The sequence below is a fragment of the Procambarus clarkii genome, chromosome 50, assembly GCF_040958095.1.
Source record: "Procambarus clarkii isolate CNS0578487 chromosome 50, FALCON_Pclarkii_2.0, whole genome shotgun sequence".
Lineage (NCBI taxonomy): Eukaryota > Metazoa > Arthropoda > Malacostraca > Decapoda > Cambaridae > Procambarus > Procambarus clarkii.
The window spans coordinates 6,022,069-6,039,072 of NC_091199.1; the positions used below are offsets into that span (position 1 = coordinate 6,022,069).

The following is a 17,004-nucleotide window of genomic DNA, read 5'->3' on the forward strand; positions in this document are numbered from 1 at the left end:
GGGCAGCGGTGGATAGGTTACAATCACTCAGTTACTACCTACAGTTAGCAAACTGGGGATATTTGGCTAAAATTTTTGGCAACAGATCATTTTGAATGAAATATTTACACATCTTTGGAACATTTGTTATAGAATTGTCTCTGAATTCACGTATCTTTTCGCACTCCATCACATAGTGACGGAGGGTGTGCGAATAATTTTGTTGACACAGTTTACATTTGGTCAGGTCTACATCAGCAGATAATGAGAATTCCCAGAGATACTTGTAACCGAGTCTAAGCCGAGCAGTAGTAACATCTAGAAGTCTGCTGATTTTATTGGATGATCCATAGATGTGTGGCTCCTCTTGCATGATAGTATGATGATAGATGGAATTACTGGTGTTGATTTCACTTTGCCTCAAGACTGTTTGGACTGTCGTTCAAAATAAAGAGCGGGGAAGTTTAAATGGCGGGCTGTGTCAACAGTGAGGAGGAGGAGGAGGAGTGGTGGTGGCGTGTTGCAACAGCTGTGTTGTGAGGGGGGGGGGGGCTCCTGATCCCCCCCCCCCCCCACACACACACACACACAAGGGGCCTTTGGGGGCCTCGTAGCCTGGTGGATAGCGCGCAGGACTCGTAATTCTGTGGCGCGGGTTCGATTCCCGCACGAGGCAGAAACAAATGGGCAAAGTTTCTTTCACCCTAAGTGCCCCTGTTACCTAGCAGTAAATAGGTACCTGGGAGTTAGTCAGCTGTAACGGGCTGCTTCCTGGGGTGTGTGTGTGTGTGTGGTGTGGGGAAAAAAAAAAGTTAGTAAACAGTTGATTGACAGTTGAGAGGCGGGCCGAAAGAGCAACGCTCAACCCCCGTAAAAACACAACTAGTAAACACACACACACACACACACACACACACACACACACACACACGTACGCGCGTGTGTACTCACCTAGTTGTGCTTGCGGGGGTTGAGCTCTGGCTCTTTGGTCCCGCCTCTCAACTGTCAATCAACAGGTGTACAGATTCATGAGCCTATCGGGCTCTGTCATATCTACACTTGAAACTGTGTATGGAGTCAGCCTCCACCACATCACTTCCTAATGCATTCCATTTGTCAACCACTCTGACACTAAAAGAGTTCTTTCTAATATCTCTGTGGCTCATTTGGGCACTCAGTTTCCACCTGTGTCCCCTAGTGTGTGTGCCCCTTGTGTTAAACAGCCTGTCTTTATCAACCCTGTCGATTCCCTTGAGGATCTTGAATGTGGTGATCATGTCCCCCCTAACTCTTCTGTCTTCCAACGAAGTGAGGTTTAATTCCCGTAGTCTCTCCTCGTAGCTCATACCTCTCAGCTCGGGTACTAGTCTGGTGGCAAACCTTTGAACCTTTTCCATTTTAGTCTTATGCTTGACTAGATATGGACTCCATGCTGGTGCCGCATACTCCAGGATTGGTCTGACATATGTGGTATATAATGTTCTGAAAGATTCCTTACACAAGTTTCTAAAGGCCGTTCTTATGTTAGCCAACCTGGCATATGCTGCTGCTGTTATCCTCTTGATATGAGCTTCAGGGAACAGGTCTGGCGTGATATCAACCCCCAGGTCTTTCTCTCTCTCGGATTCATTTTGATTTCTAGTCTGACGCGGCACTTGAGTGCGTTTCGTAAAACTTATTACATTTTCAAAGACTTTAGTTTACACACACACAACTATAACTGAACAGAGCTTAAACATCTTCGATTTTATACCTGCATTTGGGTGAGGTGATATGTTACAACAGTTTTGGATGAGGTGAAAACAAACTTTCAACACAAGACAGAATACGAAACAATGGGTATAATATTTTGTAAGTAAAAGGGAAGAATGGAAGTAACTGCAAAGGGCCTATTGGCCCATATTTCTTGATGCTTCTATATTGGTGCGGAGTCTTGAAGTGGGTAGAATATAGTTGTGCAATAATTGGCTGTTGATTGCTGGTGTTGACTTCTTAATGTGTAGTGCCTCGCAGATATCTAGCCGCCTGCTATCGCTGTATCTATCGATGGTTTCCGTGTTTTTTGTTAAGACTTCTCTGGTGATGGTCTGGTTGTGGGAAGAGATTATATATTCCTTAATGGAGCCCTGTTGGTTTTGCATCGTTAATCGCCTGGAAAGAGATGTTGTTGTCTTGCCTATATACTGAATTCTTTGAGGCTTACAGTCCCCAAGAGGGCATTTGAAGGCATAGACGATATTGGTCTCTCTTAAAGCGTTCTGCTTTGTGTCTGGAGAGTTTCTCATGAGTAGATTGGCCGTTTTTTTGGTTTTATAGTAAATCGTCAGTTGTATCTTCTGATTTTTGTCTGTAGGGATAACGTTTCTACTGACAATATCTTTCAGGACCCTTTCCTCCGTTTTATGAGCTGTGGAAAAGAAGTTCCTGTAAAATAGTCTAATAGGGGGTATAGGTGTTGTGTTAGTTGTCTCTTCAGAGGTTGCATGGCGTTTCACTTTCCTTCTTATAATGTCTTCGACGAAACCATTGGAGAAGCCGTTGTTGACTAGGACTTGCCTTACCCTACAGAGTTCTTCGTCGACTTGCTTCCATCCTGAGCTGTGGCTGAGATGGGTGCTTCAGGATGGAAGCAAGTCGATGAAGAATTATTAATCTTACTTTTTCGGTCATATTTAATAATATATGTCTATAGGAAAGACTGCTACCAAAATATACTAATATATATATATATATATATATATATATATATATATATATATATATATATATATATATATATATATATATATATATATATTATATATATAAATGTGTGTGTGTGTCTAAATAAATAGTAAATAGTAGTAACAGTTGATTGACAGTTGAGAGGCTGCTCGAAAGAGTAGAGCTCAACCCCGGGAAGCACAACTAGGTGAATACCAACCTGGCAGCCGTACCGGTGTGGCAACACTGTGGTAATCAGTACCGGTGTGGCAACACTGTGGTAATCAGTACCGGTGTGGCAACACTGTAGTAATCAGTACTGGTGTGGCAACACTGTGGTAATCAGTACCGGTGTGGCAACACTGTGGTAATCAGTACCGGTGTGGCAACACTGTAGTAATCAGTACTGGTGTGGCAACACTGTAGTAATCAGTACTGGTGTGGCAACACTGTGGTAATCAGTACCGGTGTGGCAACACTGTGGTAATCAGTACCGGTGTGGCAACACTGTAGTAATCAGTACTGGTGTGGCAACACTGTGGTAATCAGTACCGGTGTGGCAACACTGTAGTAATCAGTACTGGTGTGGCAACACTGTGGTAATCAGTACCGGTGTGGCAACACTGTGGTAATCAGTACCGGTGTGGCAACACTGTAGTAATCAGTACTGGTGTGGCAACACTGTGGTAATCAGTACTGGTGTGGCAACACTGTAGTAATCAGTACTGGTGTGGCAACACTGTAGTAATCAGTACTGGTGTGGCAACACTGTAGTAATCAGTACTGGTGTGGCAACACTGTAGTAATCAGTACTGGTGTGGCAACACTGTAGTAATCAGTACTGGTGTGGCAACACTGTAGTAATCAGTACTGGTGTGGCAACACTGTAGTAATCAGTACTGGTGTGGCAACACTGTAGTAATCAGTACTGGTGTGACAACACTGTAGTAATCAGTACTGGTGTGGCAACACTGTAGTAATCAGTACTGGTGTGGCATCACTGTAGTAATCAGTACTGGTGTGGCAACACTGTGGTAATCAGTACTGGTGTGGCAACACTGTGGTAATCAGTACCGGTGTGGCAACACAGTAATTACCGTGTACTCACCTAGGTGTGCTTGCGGGGGTTGAGCTCTGGCTCTTTGGTCCCGCCTCTCAACTGTCAATCAACAGGTGTACAGGTTCCTGAGCCTACTGGGCTCTATCATATCTACATTGTAAACTGTGTATGGAGTCAGCCTCCACCACATCACTGCCTAATGTATTCCACCTCTTAACTACTCTGACACTGAAAAAGTTCTTTCTAATATCTCTGTGGCTCATGTGGGTACTCAGTCTCCACCTGTGTCCCCTTGTTCGTGTTCTACTCTTGTTAAATAAGCCAATCTCGTCCACCCTGTCAATTCCCCTGACAATTTTTTATGTGGTGATCATGTCTCCCCGAGCTCTCCCCAGCGACGTGAGGTACATTTCCCGCAGCCTTTCTTCATAACTCATGCCTCTTAGTTCTGGGACTAGTCTAGTGGCATACCTTTGAACTTTTTCCAGCTTCGTCTTGTGCTTGACAAGGTACGGGCTCCATGCTGGGGCCGCATACTCCAGGACTGGTCTTACATGTGTGGTGTACAAGATTCTGAATGATTCCTTACACAGGTTCCTGAACGCTGTTCTGATGTTAGCCAGCCTCGCATATGCCGCAGACGTTATTCTTTTTATGTGGGCTTCTGGGGACAGGTTTGGTGTGATATCAACTCCTAGATCTTTCTCTCTGTCCGTTTCATGAAGTACTTGACCTCCTATTCTGTATCCTGTGTCTGGCCTCCTGTTTCCACCGCCTAGTTTCATTACTTTACATTTACTCGGGTTGAACTTTATTAGCCATTTGCTGGACCATTCATTCGGTCTGTCTAGGTCATCTTGTACCCTCCTACTATCGTCCTCAGTTTCAATCCTCCTCATAATCTTTGCATCATCAGCAAACAGTGAGAGAAACGATTCTATACCCCTCTGGGAGATCATTTACATATACCAGAAACAGTATAGGTCCAAGGACTGACCCCTGCGGGACGCCCCTGGTGACGCCTCGTCAATGTCTTTCTTCTACACCCATCACTCACTTGTCTTGGTGGCTCTCCATGATGTCATGAGTCAGGTGCCAGTCACCTCTGTTAGGTTAAGCACCCTTGGCTCTGGACAGTTTCTGGATGAGCGGGCGTGTTGAGACACGCTCATCCTAGGCTGCTACCTGTCCCTGAAAATGGTGAAGCAGACACTATACTTGGTCAGGTAATTGTCCGTACGGAGATTAGCCTACACAACTACAGTAATTGTTGGTACGCGGGAGTAACTACACCACACCACACGTGTTGACCACACGTGGTGCAGGAGATGAGAGTATCACCGGTGACGCCACCACGATGAGTAAGTCCAGGATGAGTAAGTTCAGGCGACCAGTCGTCCGGCGGACACAGTCGAAAGATCAGATGAGTGACACAGCGGCCAGCGGCGCCCATTGCCCCAAAACATGTACTCTCTTGAACATTATTTTTTTTTTTTTTTTTTTTTTTTTGAGATATATACAAGAGTTGTTACATTCTTGTAGAGCCACTAGTACGCGTAGCGTTTCGGGCAGGTCCCTGGAATACGATCCCCGCCGCGAAGAATCGTTTTTTCATCCAAGTACACATTTTACTGTTGCGTTAAACAGAGGCTACAGTTAAGGAATTGCGCCCAGTAAATCCTCCCCGGCCAGGATACGAACCCATGACATGACGCTCGCGGAACGCCAGGCGAGTGTCTTACCACTACACCACGGAGACTGTAAATTGTAGAATGTTCCATACTGACTGACTTTCGCCCTCCTGGGCTAAGGTATGCTGAACTGTGTAGTTACTATATGAGTACTGGAACACTTGATGATATATTGGACTTGCATCCAAGATTGACCATGTAATGTATCAATCATACAATGTATATATATGATGTAACTATATAACCTGAGCTTGTAAAAGCACCTTCATCACCTTCAGTGATTAAGTGATTAATTGCACACTAGTTTCTTTATCAGCTACCTCACCCTGTCAGAGTAAATGAGACAAATGTATGTGAATGCATGTGTGTGTGTACATATATGTATGTATATGTGTGTGTGTGTATGTATATGTATGGGTATAAAGTATATATGGAAGCTGATCAGAATTACATTTCACCTTTGTGAATGCACATTAATGACACTATGTAAAAGACACATCGAACACTTTATGTAGGACATACGTAAATCTGTGTATCTATGTATTTACGTATGTAGGTTACCTTAGCATTTTAAAAGCACCGAATCACCTTCTGTGGTTGAGTGTTCAATAAACCCTTGAACTATATGTTTAACACTTCTCTAACCCTGTCCATGGAGGACAGAAGAAAATGTATATATGCTGGTTAGCATTGTAAATGTCTGGCCACGTCTGTGGTAGAAAATAATAATAATAATAATAATAATAATAATAATAATAATAATAATAATAATAATAATAATAAAAAAAACTGCCCCAGCTAGTTGACTGTTACTACACGTGTTCCCTGATGGCTGTCATGGCCACACGGGAGCCGGTCGGCCGAGCGGACAGCACACTGGACTTGTGATCCTGTGGTCCTGGGTTCGATCCCAGGCGCCGGCGAGAAACAAATGGGCAGAGTTTCTTTCACCCTATGCCCCTGTTACCTAGCAGTAAAATAGGTACCTGGGTGTTAGTCAGCTGTCACGGGCTGCTTCCAGGGGGTGGAGGCCTGGTCGAGGACCGGGCCGCGGGGACACTAAAAAGCCTTGAAATCATCTCAAGATAACCTCAAGAATCTCAAGAAGATAACCACCTCTAAACCACCCATCCTCCACCAAGCTCCCGCCTGTTTTTACCCGTTTTAAGTTCCTGGGTCCTCCGGGTAGGTTAGGTTCGGGCAATTTATTACAACAATTTAGTGACTTTGTTGACGCTTAGGAGGAGAGGCTACTGTGCAGGACTTGTGGAGTATTGTGCATTCACAAACACAGAGTGGATCGGCGACTCATCTAATGAGCATTTCGCCTGTTTTGATGAGTCCCGGCTGCTCTAACAGCCCGTCCCCTCTAGCCTTCACAACGTCATAATAATGACGTATCAATTTCCCCGAACCTAACCTAACAGATGACCCACCAATAGAAAACGGGACAAGATGTTAATTGTGATTTATAGTACACCAGTTTTTAGCCGTATGGGACGTATAGGTGGAGGTGCGGTGTGCTGTAGGTGTGTGTGAAGGTCGGGTGGGCCGTGAACGCCTCCCTGGCCTGGGACACACACACTCGCCTTAACATCTCTCTCTACACCGCAATTGAAGCACTGAAGGCGTCTCCCCGCACTCCTTGCTGCTCCTGCTCTCTCTCACTCTCTCACCAGAACCTTGACGGTGGGGGCCAGCCGGTCGGTACTCACCTAATTGTGCTTGCGGGGGTTGAGCTCTGGCTCTTTGGTCCCGTCTCTCAACTGTCAAGCAACTGGTGTACAGATTCCTGAGCCTACTGGGCTCTATCACATCTACATTGTAAACTGTGTATGGAGTCAGCCTCCACCACATCACTGCCTAATGCATTCCATTTATTAACTACTCTGACACTGAAAAAATTCTTTCTAACGTCTCTGTGGCTCATCTGGGTACTAAGTTTCCACCTGTGTCCCCTTGTTCGTGTCCCACCCGTGCTGAAGAGTTTGTCTTTGTCCACCCTGTCAATTCCCCTTAGTATTTTGTAGGTGGTTATCATGTCTCCCCTTACTCTTCTGTTTTCCAGGGATGTGAGGTTCAGCTCCTTTAGCCTTTCCTCGTAGCACAATCCTCTCAGTTCCGGGACGAGCCTGGTGGCATACCGCTGAATCTTCTCTAACTTTGTCTTGTGTTTAACTAGGTATAAACTCCAGGCTGGAGCGGCATACTCCAGGATTGGTCTTACATAAGTGGTATACAGGGTTCTGAAAGATTCCTTACACAAGCTCCTAAAGGCAGTTCTTATGTTAGCCAGTCTAGCATATGCCGCTGATGATATTCTTTTGATGTGGGCCTGTGGGGACAGGTTCGGTGTGATATCAACTCCCAAATCTTTCTCTCTATTTGACTCTTGCAGGATTTCACCTCCCAGATGATACCTTGTGTTCAGCCTCCTGCTCCTTTCGCTTAATTTCATCACCTTACACTTTCCCGAGTTGAACTTTAGCAGCCATTTTCTAGACCATTCCTCCAGTTTATCCAGGTCATCCTGTAGTCTCTGTCTATCTTCATCTGTCTTGATTCTTCTCATAATTTTTGCATCATCAGTAAACATCGAGAGGAATGAGTCTATACCCTCTGGAAGATCGTTCACATATATTAGAAACAGGATGGGTCCAAGTACTGAGCCATGTGGGACTCCGCTGGTGACATCTCGCCACTCTGATGTCTCTCCCCTCACCGTTACTCGCTGTTTCCTGTTGCTTAAGTACTCCCTTATCCACTGGAGCACCTTCCCTTTTACTCCTGCCTGTTGCTCCAACTTTTTTAACAGCCTTTTATGGGGTACTGTGTCAAAGGCTTTTTGGCAATCCAGGAAAATGCAGTCGGCCCACCGTTTTCTTTCCTGCCTAGTTTTTGTTGCCTGGTCATAAAATTCTATTAAACCTGTGAGGCACGATTTACCATCCCTGAACCCATGTTGGTGGTGCGTTACAAAGTTATTTCCCTCCAGATGCTCTATGAGCCTTTTCCTCGCGATCTTCTCCAGCACCTTGCATGGTATACAAGTTAAGGAAACTGGCCTGTAGTTCAGTGCCTCTTGCCTGTCACCCTTCTTGTATATTGGGACCACATTAGCTGTCTTCCAACTTTCTGATAAGTCTCCTGTTTCCAGTGACCTGTTATACACCATAGAGAGTTGCACACTTAGTGCTTCTGCACTTTCCTTTAGTATCCATGGTGAGATTCTATCAGGCCCAACAGCCTTTGTCACATCCAGCTCCAGCAGACACCTTTTGACCTCATCACTGGTGAGGTCAAATTCCTCCAAGGTTGCCTGGTTTGCCGACTCCTCATTTAATGCAGGGGCTTCTCCTTGTTCTTTTGTGAAGACCTCCTGGAATCTCTTGTCGAGTTCTTCACACACCTCCTTGTCATTCTCTGTGTATCTGTTCTTCCCTTTTCGCAGCTTCATCACTTGTTCCTTCACTGCTGTTTTCCTCCTGATGTGGCTGTGGAGCAGCTTTGGTTGGGTCTTGGCTTTACTCGCGAGGTCATTTTCAAACTGTCTCTCTGCTTCCCTCCTCACTCTGAGGTACTCATTTCTGGCCCTCTGGTATCTCTCCCTGCTCTCTGGTGTTCTGATATTTCTGTAGTTTCTCCATGTTCTTTTACTCAGTTGTTTCGCTACCTTACATTCCTGGTTGAACCATGGGTTTTTCTGTTGTTTTTCGTTTTTCTCCTTTTGGACGGGGATAAACCTGTCTGCAGCTTCCTGGCACTTCTGGGTGACAATATCCATCATGACCTGCACATTCTTGTCTCTAAGTTCTGTTTCCCATGGTATTCCCCTGAGGAAGTTCCTCATCTCGTCATATTTTCCTCTTCGGCAATTCAGTCTTTTTTCCTCTACTCCCATCCTTGGATAGGTTATCCCTACCTCCACCAAGTATTCAAAAGTCAGTACACTGTGTCAGTACACAGTACACTGTACACTGGGTGAGTGTGAGTAGGTGCGTGGTTGAGTGCGGGGGTTGGGTGCGTGTGGTAATAATTTGGGGAAGGTGTGCACAGTAGCAGGTACCGTGCACACCGTTGACTATAACACCTTCACGCAGGGGAAGTCACGGTTGTGCGCCACGGTGTGAGGGTGACCTTGAGGTGTGGGAGGAGCTAGGGCGGGGGGATAGTGATAGAGGGAGGGAAGGAGAAGGAGTGAGAGTGAGAGAGGGGAAGGTCGTCGCGGGGTGGGGGGGGGGGGCAGGAAGTAGGAAGGTTGACACATCTACCAAGTTCTACCATTCACATTCTAATACTATTATGACGTCATGGTTATATTTCATGACGTCACTGTTGTTGGTGACGTCACTGGTGGTAGTGTTACGCCTAGTGACGTCATCACCCACTCATATTATCCAGGATAACTAGTGGGCTGAGTACACGTTATCTGTCTCCTTGGGGGAGTCTTCACAAGGTGCTATCATCACTCTAACTTACTCTCTCTCCACGCCACTCTGCACTCGCGTCTAGTGTACCAGTCACACTATTGTATCGTCACCGTGTACCAGTCACACTATTGTATCGTCACCGTGTACCAGTCACACTATTGTATCGTCACCGTGTACCAGTCACAATGTATTCTATAATATAAACCTGTGCAGGATGCAACACTCTGGAATAATTGCACCATTAGCGGTTGTGCGATGATTTAATTAATCTACATAATTAATATTGTAAGAAAAGAAAACGGGATTGAAAAAAAATCATAATTTGTTCATAGAAAACCACAGTAAGGAAAACTAGTGTAAAGAGGCGGGAATATTAACGGGTCTAATAATAGGATTTTCCATGCTTCATGTGTCCATATATCTGATAAACAAATGCAACAAGGAAGAGTTAGGATTTTTTGTTTCGATCATAACAATGAACGTCTTTGTAAACAGTGCATATTTTTACGGAGAATAATTGTATATTCGTTTTTAATTCGTTGTTGTTGGGGACAGGCAGGCTATTGATATATATGCTTCAGGGTTATATGGAGGTGTCCACCAAGGTGGGACTACTGACCCCCATCCCTAGGATGTTACCCCACAACAGTTCCCTAATTCCCACCTACCTATTTACTTCTAGGTGAACTATATTAGGTTAGAGGAAACGTACTCAAATCATTTCTGTCCCTCCCGGGATTCGAACTCGGGGTTGCTTTATTGTGAGTCGAGAACGAACTGTGTGAATATTCAGCCCCTCCTCCTGTTTAGGGACTACTTATAGTACCACCGTACATATATTGACGTAATGGATAATTAGAATGTAGAAATGTATTCACCTAGTTGTATTCACCTAGTTGTATTCACCTAGTTGTATTCACCTAGTTGTGTTTGCGGGGGTTGAGCTTTGCTCTTTCGGCCCGCCTCTCAACTGTCAATCAACTGTTTACTAACTACTATTTTTTTTCTCCACACCACATACACCCCAGGAAGCAGCCGGTGACAGCTCATTAACTTCCAGGTACCTATTTACTGCTAGTTAATAGGGGCATTCAGGGTGAAAGAAACTTTGCCCATTTGTTTCTGCCTGGTGCGGGAATCGAACCCGCGCCACAGAATTACGAGTCCTGCGCGCTATCCACCTGGCCACCAGCCCCCGTGATGTGTGCTTTTCAGTTTGAACAAATTGGAAAAGTTTTGTTGTACTGATGTTGTAGAGAAAACGTAACCTTCCTAGGCCTACTGCAGGCTACGTGAGGCCTAATATGGTACAGTCTGCCCAGCCTGCCCTGTCCTGCCTTATTCTTGGTACTGTATTGTAGAATTCCTGAAGGTTTGTTAGGCAGGATCTTCCCTTCTCTGACGCCATGATGGTCTTGGTTTACAACCCTTATGTTCTCTAGGTGTGTAACCAGTCCTGCCTGACTTTACCTGAGAGCTACTAACACTAATGACCTCTATGGCGTCAGGAAGCCGGCGGCTTGTCGAAGGTTTTGCCTTAGTTTGTCTTGATTATTTTTTTCCAGTTGGCATGTCCAGCGACTTTGGACGGTAGAGCGACGGTCTCGCTTCATGCAGGTCGGCGTTCAATCCTCGACCGTCCAAGTGGTTGGGCACCATTCCTTTCCCCCCGTCCCATCCCAAATCCTTATCCTGACCCCTTCCCAGTCCTATATAGTCGTAATGGCTTGGCGTTTTCTCCTGTTCATTAAAAAAATCCAGTTGGCATTTAAAATTTATGAGTTTTGGCAGTTACGCCTTCGGCGGGTAGGCGGTTCCGTGGGCTTATAACCCTGTGGGTGAGAAAGCATCTGGTGTTCTCAGTCCCACATTGTGGCTTGTTGAGCTTGAACCCGCTGCTCCTTGTTTGTGTTACATCTGACTTTCTGAAGAAACTGTCCGGATCAACATCCTCCAAATTGTTCAGTATTTTAAGTTACAATGAGATCCGCCCTGTCATGCCTGGTTTACAGTGTTGGTAGCCCTGTGGCCCTCAACCCTTCCTGATACGAGAGTTGACTTAGCTCTGGAGTGACTTTTGCTGCCCGGTGTTGCACTTTTCCCACAGCAGCAGTGTAACTCAGATGTGCTATACTGCGGCTAGGAATATGTAAGTTTGTTTTTAGCTTTATTTGTGTAAACTATAAAGTAAATAGTACCAAAGTTTACTATCTAATTGTCCATTACAACTGTGTATGGTGGTGGTGCATATAGTTACAAAAAGTACTATCTAAGCAGGAGGCTGGGTTAGCATGTTGGTTTCAGTGTTGGCGTCTGTTTAAGCCAGTGTTGGCGTCTGTTTAAGCCAGTGTTGGCGTCTGTTTAAGCCAGTGTTGGCGTCTGTTTAAGCCAGTGTAGGCGTCTGTTAAGCCAGTGTAGGCGTCTGTTAAGCCAGTGCTGGCGTCTGTTAAGCCAGTGTTGGCGTCTGTTTAAACCAGTGCTGGCGTCTGTTTAAGCCAGTGTTGGCGTCTGTTTAAGCCAGTGTTGGCGTCTGTTAAGCCAGTGTTGGCGTCTGTTAAGCCAGTGTTGGCGTCTGTTAAGCCAGTGTTGGCGTCTGTTAAGCCAGTGTTGGCGTCTGTCAAGCCAGTGTTGGCGTCTGTCAAGCCAGTGTTGGCGTCTGTCAAGCCAGTGTTGGCGTCTGTCAAGCCAGTGTTGGCGTCTGTCAAGCCAGTGTTGGCGTCTGTCAAGCCAGTGTTGGCGTCTGTCAAGCCAGTGTTGGCGTCTGTCAAGCCAGTGTGGGCGTCTGTCAAGCCAGTGTGGGCGGCTGTCAAGCCAGTGTGGGCGGCTGTCAAGCCAGTGTGGGCGGCTGTCAAGCCAGTGTTGGCGTCTGTCAAGCCAGTGTTGGCGTCTATCAAACCAGTGTTGGCGTCTGTTAAGCCAGTGTTGGCGTCTATTAAGCCAGTGTTGGCGTCTATTAAGCCAGTGTTGGTGTTCGTTGAACGTTAAACTGCATGAGGTCAGGAGTACACGTTGGCCAGACACATCAGGGTCCCCGGACACGTATATAACACGTGTAGCGCCTTAATACCCTTCCCAGGCTCATTGGTTTTGGTCACACAGTGGGCGATGAGCGAGGCTCTTGCAGGATGTCTCCAGCGAGCGGGTCTCTTGGCCTTCAGGGAGGCCTGGTTGGACTGGCCTGAATGGACTGGCCTGGATGGACTGGCCTGGATGGACTGGCCTGGATGGACTGGCCTGGTTGGACTGGCCTGGTTGGACTGGCCTGGATGGACTGGCCTGGCCTGGTTGGACTGGCCTGGATGGACTGGCCTGGTTGGACTGGCCTGGATGGACTGGCCTGGATGGACTGGCCTGGATGGACTGGCTTGGTTGGACTGGCCTGGATGGACTGGCCTGGATGGACTGGCTTGGTTGGACTGGCCTGGATGGACTGGCTTGGTTGGACTGGCCTGGATGGACTGGCCTGGATGGACTGGCCTGGATGGACTGGCCTGGTTGGGCTGGCTTGGATGGACTGGGCTGGTTGGACTGGCCTGGATGGACTGGCTTGGTTGGACTAGTCTGGTTGGACTGGTCTTGGCGACCAGTCTTGTGTCTCCAGGTTCGACCCTTGTCTTAATATCACGCACGATAAATACCACCAGAGTCTAATATGTCAACAGGCCTATTTTCCAGGTAACTGTTTCATTTATAAGTAATTCTGCATCGGAATTTGCTGTCATTAAGGCCAACCTGTCATCCTTTATTGATGGTATCTATGGCAACTATTTGGTCCAGCGCTCAAAAATGGACTGTTGGGTCTATTGACTTTTATAGTGCTGGAAATAGTCAAATGACATGTTACGAAACTGGGAATGTAACTAATGAACCAAACATGCCCTAGGCCTTCGTTAGTACATTATATATATATATATATATATATATATATATGATCACACCACACATCAGAAGGTGAAGAAGCGACCACGTTTCAGACCGTCCTGGACCATTGGGACACACCACTTGCTAATGGTCCAGGACGGACCGGAACATCCTGGACCATTAGTAAGTGGTCCAGGACGGACCGGAACATCCTGGACCATTAGCAAGTGGTCCAGAACGGACCGAAACTTCCTGGACCATTAGCAAGTGGTCCAGGACGGACCGGAACATCCTGGACCATTAGCAAGTGGTCCAGGACGGACCGAAACTTCCTGGACCATTAGCAAGTGGTCCAGAACGGACCGAAACTTCCTGGACCATTAGCAAGTGGTCCAGGACGGACCGGAACATCCTGGACCATTAGCAAGTGGTCCAGGACGGACCGAAACATCCTGGACCATTAGCAAGTGGTCCAGGACGGACCGGAACATCCTGGACCATTAGCAAGTGGTCCAGGACGGACCGGAACATCCTGGACCATTAGCAAGTGGTCCAGGACGGACCGAAACTTCCTGGACCATTAGCAAGTGGTCCAGAACATGGTCTTTCCTCCGTCTTCTGGTGTGGTTCGGTCATTATATTAGACCTGGCAAAGTTTCGATTGGATTTAAACGACAATATGCCGTTGAGTATTTAGATTTAGATTTCACATTTAGATTTTTTATTCAGGTAAAGGAACATACATTGAAGATGAGTTACAAACATAATGTTGGATTTCAAGCTAGTACAGACCATACCTAAAGCCACTAATACACACAGCGTCTGGGGCAAGGCTTGTCTCACCACCATATATCCCGTGAGTGTTGGCATGTGTTATATGTTCCACTAACGTTGTGTCATGGTCCCCTTTACGTATCTCTGGCGTGTAAATAAAGTTATCTGAATATCTGGGTTGTGTAAGCCTAGAGATAGTGATGTTTGCCCCCCCCCCTTCCCCCCGCTTTGTTGTGTCTCTCCACACTGCGGACTATAGGCTGTGTCTCTCCACACTGGGGACTATAGGGTGTGTCTCTCCACACTGGGGACTATAGGCTGTGTCTCTCCACACTGGGGACTATAGGCTGTGTCTCTCCACACTGGGGACTATAGGCTGTGTCTCTCCACACTGGGGACTATAGGGTGTCTCTCTCCACACTGGGGACTATAGGCTGTGTCTCTCCACACTGGGGACTATAGGCTGTGTCTCTCCACACTGGGGACTATAGACTGTGACTCTCCACACTGGGGACTATAGACTGTGACTCTCCACACTGGGGACTATAGGCTGTGTCTCTCCACACTGGGGACTATAGGCTGTGACTCTCCACACTGGGGACTATAGGCTGTGTCTCTCCACACTGGGGACTATAGGCTGTGTCTCTCCACACTGGGGACTATAGACTGGTGACTCTCCACACTGGGGACTATAGACTGGTGACTCTCCACACTGGGGACCATAAACTGGTGACTCTCCACACTGGGGACCATAGACTGGTGACTCTCCACACTGGGGACCATAGACTAGTGACTCTCCACACTGGGGACCATAGACTGGTGACTCCACACTGGGGACCATAGACTGGTGACTCTCCACACTGGGGACCATAGACTGGTGACTCTCCACACTGGGGACCATAGACTGGTGACTCTCCACACTGGGGACCATAGACTAGTGACTCTCCACACTGGGGACTATAGACTGGTGACTCTCCACACTGGGGACCATAAACTGGTGACTCTCCACACTGGGGACTATAGACTGGTGACTCTCCACACTGGGGACCATAAACTGGTGACTCTCCACACTGGGGACCATAAACTGGTGACTCTCCACACTGGGGACCATAGACTGGTGACTCTCCACACTGGGGACCATAGACTGGTGACTCTCCACACTGGGGACCATAGACTGGTGACTCTCCACACTGGGGACTATAGACTAGTGACTCTCCACACTGGGGACCATAGACTGGTGACTCTCCACACTGGGGACTATAGACTAGTGACTCTCCACACTGGGGACTATAGACTGGTGACTCTCCACACTGGGGACTATAGACTGGTGACTCCACACTGGGGACCATAGACTGGTGACTCTCCACACTGGGGACCATAGACTGGTGACTCTCCACACTGGGGACCATAGACTAGTGACTCTCCACACTGGGGACCATAGACTGGTGACTCTCCACACTGGGGACCATAGACTGGTGACTCTCCATACTGGGGACCATAGACTGGTGACTCTCCACACTGGGGACCATAGACTGGTGACTCCACACTGGGGACTATAGACTGGTGACTCTCCACACTGGGGACCATAGACTGGTGACTCTCCACACTGGGGACCATAGACTGGTGACTCTCCACACTGGGGACCATAGACTGGTGACTCTCCACACTGGGGACTATAGACTGGTGACTCTCCACACTGGGGACTATAGACTGGTGACTCTCCACACTGGGGACTATAGACTGGTGACTCTCCACACTGGGGACCATAGACTGGTGACTCTCCACACTGGGGACTATAGACTGGTGACTCTCCACACTGGGGACTATAGACTGGTGACTCCACACTGGGGACCATAGACTGGTGACTCTCCACACTGGGGACTATAGACTGGTGACTCTCCACACTGGGGACTATAGACTAGTGACTCTCCACATTGGGGACCATAGACTGGTGACTCTCCACACTGGGGACTATAGACTGGTGACTCTCCACACTGGGGACTATAGACTAGTGACTCTCCACACTGGGAACCATAGACTGGTGACTCTCCACACTGGGGACTATAGACTGGTGACTCTCCACACTGGGGACTATAGACTAGTGACTCTCCACACTGGGAACCATAGACTGGTGACTCTCCACACTGGGGACTATAGACTGGTGACTCTCCACACTGGGGACTATAGACTGGTGACTCTCCACACTGGGGACTATAGACCAGTGACTCTCCACACTGGGGACCATAGACTGGTGACTCTCCACACTGGGGACCATAGACTGGTGACTCTCCACACTGGGGACTATAGACTGGTGACTCTCCACACTGGGGACCATAAACTAGTGACTCTCCACACTGGGGTAGAGTTATAAACTTGTCATAATATTCCAAGGTGGTCCTAAACTTGGAGTTGAAGTTTAGTAAACAAATGTATTATAGTCTCAGATGGAACTGTGACTGCTGACAGTCTTACATGATATATAAATATAAGAGAGTTGCTGGGACTT

At 47.2% G+C, this 17,004-nt stretch overlaps 1 protein-coding gene across 5 annotated transcripts in view; it reads left to right on the forward strand.

The window, feature by feature from the left end:
• The window catches only part of LOC123749573 (calpain-A), a 267,048-nt gene that overhangs the window by 146,513 nt on the left and 103,531 nt on the right, over positions 1-17,004 (forward strand). The window lies entirely within an intron of this gene.